The sequence below is a fragment of the Myotis davidii genome, unplaced genomic scaffold, assembly GCF_000327345.1.
Source record: "Myotis davidii unplaced genomic scaffold, ASM32734v1 scaffold26, whole genome shotgun sequence".
NCBI lineage: Eukaryota > Metazoa > Chordata > Mammalia > Chiroptera > Vespertilionidae > Myotis > Myotis davidii.
Window position 1 is genome coordinate 4,742,990 of NW_006299245.1, and position 9,525 is coordinate 4,752,514.

The 9,525-nt window shown below is 38.5% G+C and overlaps 1 pseudogene; it reads left to right on the forward strand.

Moving 5' to 3' along the window:
* The first annotated feature begins 4,829 nt into the window (after positions 1-4,829).
* On the forward strand, positions 4,830-5,361 carry LOC102767822 (annotated as a pseudogene).
* Positions 5,362-9,525: the final 4,164 nt, after the last annotated feature.

Below are 9,525 nucleotides of genomic sequence, written 5' to 3' on the forward strand. Positions count from 1 at the left end.
CAGTAATGTAATTGAAAGTATGTTTCATGTCTTCTTTTGAAAGGCTCTGTGCGGAAACAAAGATGAAAACAACATTATGTGCTTTAGAAGTGTAAAACAGAAGTCTAGATGAAAATTTAAAATCTATGACTAAACATGAATCTGCATATGAAAGCTTTCGTGTTTCAGTGTCCTGCCAATGGAATTCACAAGCACTATTCAAGAGCAAACACTAAGCATGGCTGCTTCTCAAAACTGAGCTTCAATCAATCATTGCTTTAGCTGAAATTCCAGGCAGTTTTTATTGAAATGATCAAACACAAAGATGATAATGAAAGAGAGGAAAACAATGCATTTTGCAAGCCACAATATTTAATGGTAAAAGAGTTAGTACTGCCAGGATGTAAGAAATCCAAGCGACCTACACTCTGTTCATAGTTTAAGTTAGAGGATATGGACATATGGCAATCAAACTCCTGATCACAATGTTTGGAAACACTTTAATGCCAAAAATACTCATCTATTTAGACACTCATATGCCTCCAGAACATGCTGGCCAATAAAACATATTTCCATTTATGTTCTGCCAGCTCTTACTCATTAGCTAAAATATCTTATTTTGCAGCTTTTATAAAAAGGATTTGCAATATGATATTTCAAAGTCAAAATTTTTATAATTTGTCTTTAACCTGCAATGCTACCAAAGTACTACAACTTCATTTTTAAACATTAAAAATGTTTAAAAATCCTTGTCCTTCACTAAATCCTTGATTACAGATGCTAATACATTTTAAAATATACCCATTGAGAAACTCTCTGGCATTGCTCACTCTCTGCTTATAGGCAATGATTTACTAATAAATTTGGAAGAAAGAAGTAATATAAGCATAGGAAACAAATTGATCAAAATTATCTACCTATAGGTAAATCACATAATGGACTTTAATGTGCTTGAAAAATGTAAATAAATTACTTACTTATACTAGTTTTTATCTCATTTTATATTTTTACTCATTTTTGAAGTGTTAATTAATAAAATAAATTCAAGCTCTCCAATTTTTTCTTTGTAAAGTAAATGTTTGACCCAATAGAAGTTAAGGCCCCTTTTAAAAATTCTAGGGTGTTACGTACTTCCTAGCAGTATTCTCTACTTTATTACACATAAATGCATGTTTAGGAGTGAACATAAAACTGGGAACTGGCAGGGATAATAAATGATTCCTTAAAATGCCAAAATACATTGAGCTTTTGCTACACTTTAGAAATAAGCATTATTAGAAGAAATATACCATGTAAGTCTTCTATTGCTGTGTAACAAGTTACCACAAACCTAGTGACTTAAAACAAGTTACTATAAACACAGTGGATTAAAATAACAAATTTATTATTGCATTTTCTGTACAACAGAAGTCCAGGAATGTTATAACTGGGTTCTATTTTTAGGGTCTCATAAGGCTGAAATCAAGGTGTCAGTTCAGCTTCATTCTAATATGAAGCTCAGGGTTCATGTGCAAGTTCATTGGTTGTTGGCAGAACTTAGTTCCATGCAGTTGTAGGGCTGGGTCTCTGCTTTCTCTGGAGGTTAAATAGGGGTTATTCTCAGTTCTGAAGGTCCTGCCACATGGTCCTCTCCACAACAGGGTAGTTTGCTCCTCAAGAGGCATCAGGAGAATCTCACTGTGGATCTCGCTGTCAGTTAAGGGCTGAGCTGAGTAGGCCAAGCTACCCAGGATCATCTCCCTATAGATTAACTCAAAGTGAACTGATTAGGGACTTTAGTTACATCTGTAAAATCTCTTTTGCTGTATAACCTAACAAAATCACAAGAGCAATTTCTCATTATATGGATAAGTCCTGTACAAAGTCAAGAAAAGGTGATTACACAAAGGGGCAAAAAACTTGAGCTATCTTAAAATTCTGCCTATCACAGATACCAAAAATTATGTATGATGATATGATAAAACTTTGTCAGGTAGAAGTGAAAAAGATGTAAAAATAAGACAAGTTTAGGAAAAAAAATAGAAAAATTTTGTGACTATGAAAACAAATTGATTTCCATGAATTTTTTCATGTAAATACAGAATTTAGGAAGACAGTAAAGCTTAGTATTATTGCAGCAATCTCATTTTCTTTTATGGAGACTGATGGCAAACCTTATAACTTGACAAAGATCGGTTACTTTGCATAACAATGACCAAAGAAATGAGGCTTCAGAAATCTAAAACCATCTTATCCTCTAACTCTGGTGTGTGTGTGTGTGTGTGTGTATGTGTGTGTGTGTGTGTGTGTGTGTGGTAATGTTTGGGCATAAAGATAAATAATTTTGAACTTGTGTTTAATTGGTGACCATATAATATGTCTCTTTCTGAGATTTTCACTTGGGCTCAGGATATAGAGGCTATATTATTCAACAAATATTTTCATTTGGGAGCATGACATTTAAATTACCTTAGCTGTCTCTGGGTTTCCAATGCAGTAGTTATGGTCCATTCTCTTAATTACTTCTGGATACAGATAATATAGTATATCTGTGTCTAGAGCCAGAAATAGATCATTCTTAGTTTACCAGTGTCATATAGAAGAACAGTTATATAATCACTACTATTGAAATGAAAATGTTTTCCTGTCATTGAATAAGCTGAATACCATAATTTATTTTTAAGGTTTTTTAAAATATATTTTTATTGATTTTAGAAAGAAGGGGGAGAGAGAAATAGAAACATCAATGATGAAAGAGAATCATTGATCAGCTGCCTCCTGCATACCCCACACTGGGGATGGAGCCTGCAACCTGGGCATGTGCTGTGACTGTGAATGGAACCATGACCTCCTGGTTCATAGGTCAATGCTAAATCACTGAGCCACACTGGCAGGGCTGAATAACATATCTTATTTTCCCTTACATAATATTGTGATTGGGAATTTTATGTAATAAAGAGCTAATATGCTAATTAGACCGAACAGCAGAACAACCATCCGGACCACCTTCCTGACGAAGACGAGGCTGCGAGGGCTGGCAATGGCTGTGAGGGCCAAGCCCCTTGCATGAATTTCACGCATCGGACCTCTAGTATTAGATAATGATTGTATCACAACATAAAGAGATATAGCTTCAATTGAACTAATTATTATCATTAGATTTATAAACTGATATAATCTTTTAATTCCAATCTTGTACATAATGCTTGTATAAATTATAAGCAGTTGAAAGGCTCATAAGTAATAATGACATCAATAAGAAAAGAAGCAGAAAAAATCATCAGTTTAGAAGAAAAATAAAACTTCAATCAGCTATTATCAAAATAAGTGGTCAAAGTAAACTTAATATGAAAGATGGAAATTTCATAGAGTTATATTTGCAGTTCAAGGGAATAAAAATAAGTGAAATGCCACATACCCCATAAGAGTTAACTCTCTACGTAAAATAAAAGTATGTTTGTAAGTGTCTGGAATTTTTTTAAACAAAATATGCTATTTAACAACCAAAATTGGGTTCATGCCCTTTATGGAAAATGGAGTTTTACCATTTTTTAAATCATTTTTTAAATAAAGCAACAAAAAGATGCCTATTCTAGAATATGGGAATTATATCATAAGCATAAACTTTGATGAGTTATTCATATAAGACCAAGAATGAAATATAATGAGCGTGTGGCTGAAACCAAGTTACATGGAAGAGTAAGATACTATCTGTAATAGTAAATTCAAATCCATGCCAATTCAACTTATGAAATACAATTTTCTTCATTATATACATTTTACTGGCTTGTGTAACATTAATATAATAACTGTGAAAACAAAAATGGTGGAACAACCATAAGCTACAAATGGCACTGTGATTTTTATAGTTCTTTCACATGCAGTGACTTTTTGATATCAGGCTTAGAAATAAATACTAGTGTTATCACTCTAGAATGGGAGAAAAGGCATAATCAATTTCTGACAAAGACTTTGGGGTCCTTGTACTTTTTTTCCCTCTTCTACAAAACCAATCTGAATCCTCTTTATTCCAAGGCTTGCATTTTTATTATTGCATGTTTCACTTTACATGTCACCTTTGAGGGGTTTATCTGACCAACCAAAGTAAATGAGTTTTCTTAGATTGGACTATTTTCTGTAATCATAGACTTTACTTCTCCTTCAAAAGCCATGTTATGGCGTTGGCAATTGATTCTAAGTTTCTCAAGCGGCAGATGGAAATGGAAATAGTCCTCAATTTGCAAATGAGGAAATAGAATCCCAGAGAATAAAGTGACACACTAGAAGTCAAAGCTAGAAAATAGGAAAATTTGGATTTAATTTCTGGTGCACAGACTAAAACCTCTTGTTTTCTAATATGAAATGGTGTTTCAATAAATTCCTTAGATCACTTGTTTTCAATTGGGTTTGGTAATGCTCCCCAGGGACCATTTGGCAAAGTCTGGAATATCTTTTGGCTATTGCCACCATTGTGCGTGTGTGTGTGCGTGTGTGTGTCTTTGTGTGTGTGTCTTTGTGTGTGTGTGTCTTTGTGTGTGTGTGTGTCTTTGCGACTCGCTTATTGGTGGAAATGTCTCCACTGATGTTGTTTTTTTGTTTTTGTTTTTTTTTGAGGGGGTCCTATTGGCATCTAGTGAAGACAGTACAAGAATGCTGTTCGACATCCTGCAATGCATAGGACAGTCTCCCACAGCGAAATATTATCTAGCCCCAAATGTCAATCATTGCCGTTAAGGAACTGAGCCTTAGAATTCTTAAAATAATAAAAGCAACTTTTCTGCTCACTTCCCATGCCTCTTAGTACCACTCTGGCTGCACTGCACTCAATGCTCCTGCTAAGGAAGCGCTGCTTTCTCCTTCCAGCTGGCATCATGATCCTCTACTGGGACCTCATCAACCATGAGGAGATATTCTCAGATATCTACAAGATCTGGGAGATCCCAGATGGGCTGTGCCTGCAGGTAGAGGGGAAAAAGGTCACTAGGACAGAGGGTAACATTGACGACTCGCTTATTGGTGGAAATGTCTCCACTGAAGGCCTGGAGAGCGAAGGCACCGAAAGCATAGTCATCCCAGGTGTTGACATTGCCATGAACCACCATATGCAGGGAACCAGCTTCACAAAAGAAGCTTATAAGAAGTACGTCAAAGATGACATGAAATCATTCCAAGGGAAGCTAGAAGAACAGAGACCAGAAAGAGTAAAGCCTTTTATGACAGGGGCTGCAGAACTAATCAAGCACACCCTTGCCAATTTCAAAAACTACCAGTTTGTTGTTGGTGAACACGTGAATCCAGATGGCATGACTGCTCTGCTGGGCTACCATGAGGATGGCTGACCCCATATATGATTTTCTTTAAGGATGGTTTAGAAATGGAAAAATGTTAATAAATTTGGCAATTTGGATCATCGCCTGTCATCATAACCAACTGCCGCTTTGCATCCACACACCCAGACTAGGGACAAATGGGACTGATGTTATCTTGAGCTCTTCATTTATTTTAACCTTGATTTATTTGGAGTGAAGGCATTGTTTTTAAGAAAAAAACATGTCGCGTAGGTTGTTAAAAATGAAATGCACATACATTCCGAGCCCATGAAGTGGCCCAGAAGCAATATTTTTCTACCACTTATGACTGTGAATAAGTGACCAAGTCATATAAGAAATGGATGAGAAGTTTCACCAGAACAAACAGAAGGTTGGTTGGTATAGGAAATCTGTGCTTAGTTTTGAAAGCTGTAGTGGCGCATGTGCTATGAAATCTGCAGACTGCCGGCAGTTGCTAAGAGCAGATCTGCAAGCACCTCAAAACCCCCAAAGAGAGGTTCAAGAACACCAGGGTCAGAACCTGGCATTAGCAGACACCTAGCATCGTTCATTAGCAAGGCATAATCCCCTTGCCTTTAGCAAAGGAAGACTGGTTTGAGCATTTGTCTTTGCATATTCTCTCAAATTACAGGCTTGCTCTTGGACAATGCAAAAACAACCATCAGAGAGATGAAGAAATTAGTTTAAAAGTTTACTTAAGATAAGGGAAACCTAAAAAATATATTATGTTCAATACACACAAGTGATTCTTTTACTGGCTTAAGCCAAATTAATTTTCACATAGTCCACTGTTACCAAAAGAAAGCTAGTATTAATATTTCAATCTAGAAAAAATATAACTTCATGATATTCTTTTGCTTATGCAATTACTTATTTGTTGTCTATCTCTCTTAATGCTAGCCTAATGATAACTTTGATTAAAAGCATGGAGCTTGTTTATCTTCTAAGAGTACACTGGAACCCAACACATATCTATAACTAGAGGCCCAGTGCACAAAATTTGTGCACTCGGGGGATGGGGGTTGGGCCTCAGCCTGGCCTGTGCCCTCTCGCAGTCTGGGACCCCTCAAGGGATGACCACTTGCTGGCTTAGGCCTTCTCCCCAGGGGATTGGGCCTAAGATGGCAATCAAACATACCTCTGGCAGCCCGGCAGCCCTTGGGGGATGTCCACTTGCCAGCAGGGAGCAAGCCTAAACTGCAGTTGGACATCCTTAGCGCTGCTGAGGAGGCAGGAGAGGTTCCCACCACCACTGCTGTACTCTCAGCCATCAGCCTGGCTTATGGCTGAGCAGAGCTCCCCCATGTGGGAGAGCACTGACCACCAGAGGTCAGCTCCTGTATTGAGTGTATGCCCCCTAGTGTTCAGTGTGAATGGCTGTTTGCATTTGGTAGCACCTCCTTCAGGGTGGGGTGTCTCTACTGGGGTACCTGGCCAGTCTGGGTGAGGGGCTGAGGGCCGTTTTAAGGCTGGTGGGCGACTGAAGCTCCCAACCTCTCCTTTATTATTATGATTATTATTATTCTCGGATTTATTTATCTTCTATGGCTGTCACTGGAGCTGAGAGCCAGCTCCAGCTTGAGGCCTCGGCTGCTGAAAGCAGGTATCTGGGGTTTGTTTGGCATCTATAATTGAAACACTGTAGCAGCTCCAGCTCTGAGACCTCGGCTGGCTGAAAGCAGGTATCTTGTGTTTGTTTAGCTTCTATAATTGAAACATACTTGCTTTCAGAGCTGTTTTTTTCAGGCTCAGAGCCGGGCTGCCGCAGGCGGGGAACCTTGGCTTCCTCCATCACTGGAGCAAGCAAGGCTCATGTTTGCTTCAGCTGTGTGGCTGCTGGCCGCCATCTTGGTTGGGAGTTAATTTGCATATTGCTCTGATTAGCCAATGGGAAGTGTATTGGAGGTATGCTTAATTACCCTATTTGTCTTTTATTAGATAGGATAATAAAAGGATAATGTGCTAATTAGACTAGACATCCTTCCGGACATCCTTCTAGATGACCTTCCTAACAAAGCCAGGGCTGCAAGGGAAGCTCAGGTCCTGGGTGCCTGCCAGGGGCCAGAAGGAAGCCTAGGTCTCGGGTGCCAGAGGAAAGCTGGTGCCGGCAACCGAGGGAAGGAAGGCCTACTCTTGCACAAATTTCGTTCATTGGGCCTCTAGTGTGTTTAATAAAATGAAGGTGAAATATGTGTGATTTTTCTCACCAAAGTGCACGTATTGGGGTTATATGAAATCTGCATTACCCTGTTAGGTTTTCTTTAACAAAGCACGATGGACTGGGTGGTTTGAACAACAGAATTGATTTCCTTGCAGATCTAGAAGCTAGAAGTTCTAGATCAAGAGATCAGCAAGGCTGGTTTCTTCTGAAGCCTCTCCCCTTGGCTTGCAAGGCTGCCTTCTCCCTGTGCTTCCATATGGTCTTCCCTTCCTATGTGTGTCTGTGTCCTAATCTCCTCGCTTTGTAAGACATGAGTCATATTAGATTTAGATTAAGTCCCACCCTAATGACCTCAAATTAACTTAGCTGTCCCTTTAAAGGCTCTATTTCCAAATACAGTCCCATTATGAGGTACGGGGAATTGAGGCTTTAACATATGAATTAGGGGGACAAATTCATCTCAAAGCAAAATCTATTGCAAAGTGATTGCATTATTTTTTACAATATGCAGCTATTATTTAAATTGCTGCTAAAGCATATATCACTTCAGTATCAAATGCAGATATTCAAAGTTTTATAGAATAAACCTAGCAATGTACACAATATTAAGTGCTTTTGTTTATTAGGTTTTTTTGTTTGTTTGTTTTTTAAATATATTTTATTGATTATTTTTACAGAGAGGAAGGGAAACAGATAGTTAGAAACATCGATGGGAGAGCTACCTTCTGCACACCCCCTACTGGGATGTGCCCACAACCAAGGTACATGCCCTTGACCGGAATCGAACCTGGGACCCTTCTGTCTGTAGGCCGACTCTCTATCCACTGAGCCAAACCGGTTAGGGCTGTTTATCAGTTTTATAATAAATAGTAACCATTATTTTCACAGGGCTCAAGACAATGAAGTTGCAAATTAATTAAGCTTAAAAAAACAAGGTAAGGTTTAAGAATTGAACTTTTAAGACAGTGTGTTTAAATTAACAAAGATTTTGTTTTTATTAATTTGAGTTATATTATACATATATGTGTGTATATATGTTACGTACACACATATGAGATTATAAAGCACAATGCCTAGAAAAAATAAAGAGCAATTTCTAAGTAAATGTATTGTGTGTCTTATAAAACATATTCAAACCAATGTATAAGAAGAAAGAGCTTTGTTTACCCACTTAAAATTGTGTTTTCTACAGAATATAAAATATATTTGGGAAAAATTATAAAAGATTGGTCACAATTTGATAATTTTTGGTGTTATAAAATCACAGACAGATATTAAACAACTTAAAGTATCTCCTTTTAAAATACAAATTGTATTATATCAACAAAACAACCATATCTTTTACAGAAAAATTACAATCTCTGTCTAAGTGTCACAAAACCTGAAATTATACATGATGACACAATGTTTCATTTTTATTCTGGTAAATAGTTTTTAAAAATATACTCCCCAAAGAGAGAAGAATTTGTCTTTATGATTGTTAATAGAAATGAAAAGTTAGAAAATTATTTTACCTGACAATAAGTTATGCAATAGTAATAATGTAAAAAATCTTATATAATAAAAGCCTAATATGCAAATTGTCTCCTCGGGCAGTCGTTCAATGGAGAGTTTGACTGCTCACTATGACGTGCACTGACCAGCAGGAGGGGGCACAGAATATGGCATGCTACAACCTCTCGACAGCTACCCGGGGGTGGGGGTGATGGAGATGGAGGTGCGGTGAGAATGTGGGGTGTCCCTGAGCTCGCTCTCACTGCCCTGTTACCCTCCCCCAGGACACCAGGGCTTGCGCAACAGGGGAAGCCTCCATGCTCAGGTCCCGGGCGTCCACAATGGCCTGCCCCACACCTTCATTGCCTCTTTCGGGTGAGCCAGGCTGCAGCCACTGGGACTGCAGGGGCTCGTTGGACTCCCCATGGGCTCGCACAGGAGCCAGTCTGTGAGGCCAGCCAGGAGAGAGTATGCTGTCTGCCTGGCTTCCTTGTAGTGCCACTGGGCGGCCCAGAGGCCCATGCTGTGTCTCAGCCCATGGCATCCAGCTGTGCTCACCACATCTCTGGGTGGGGACTCAGG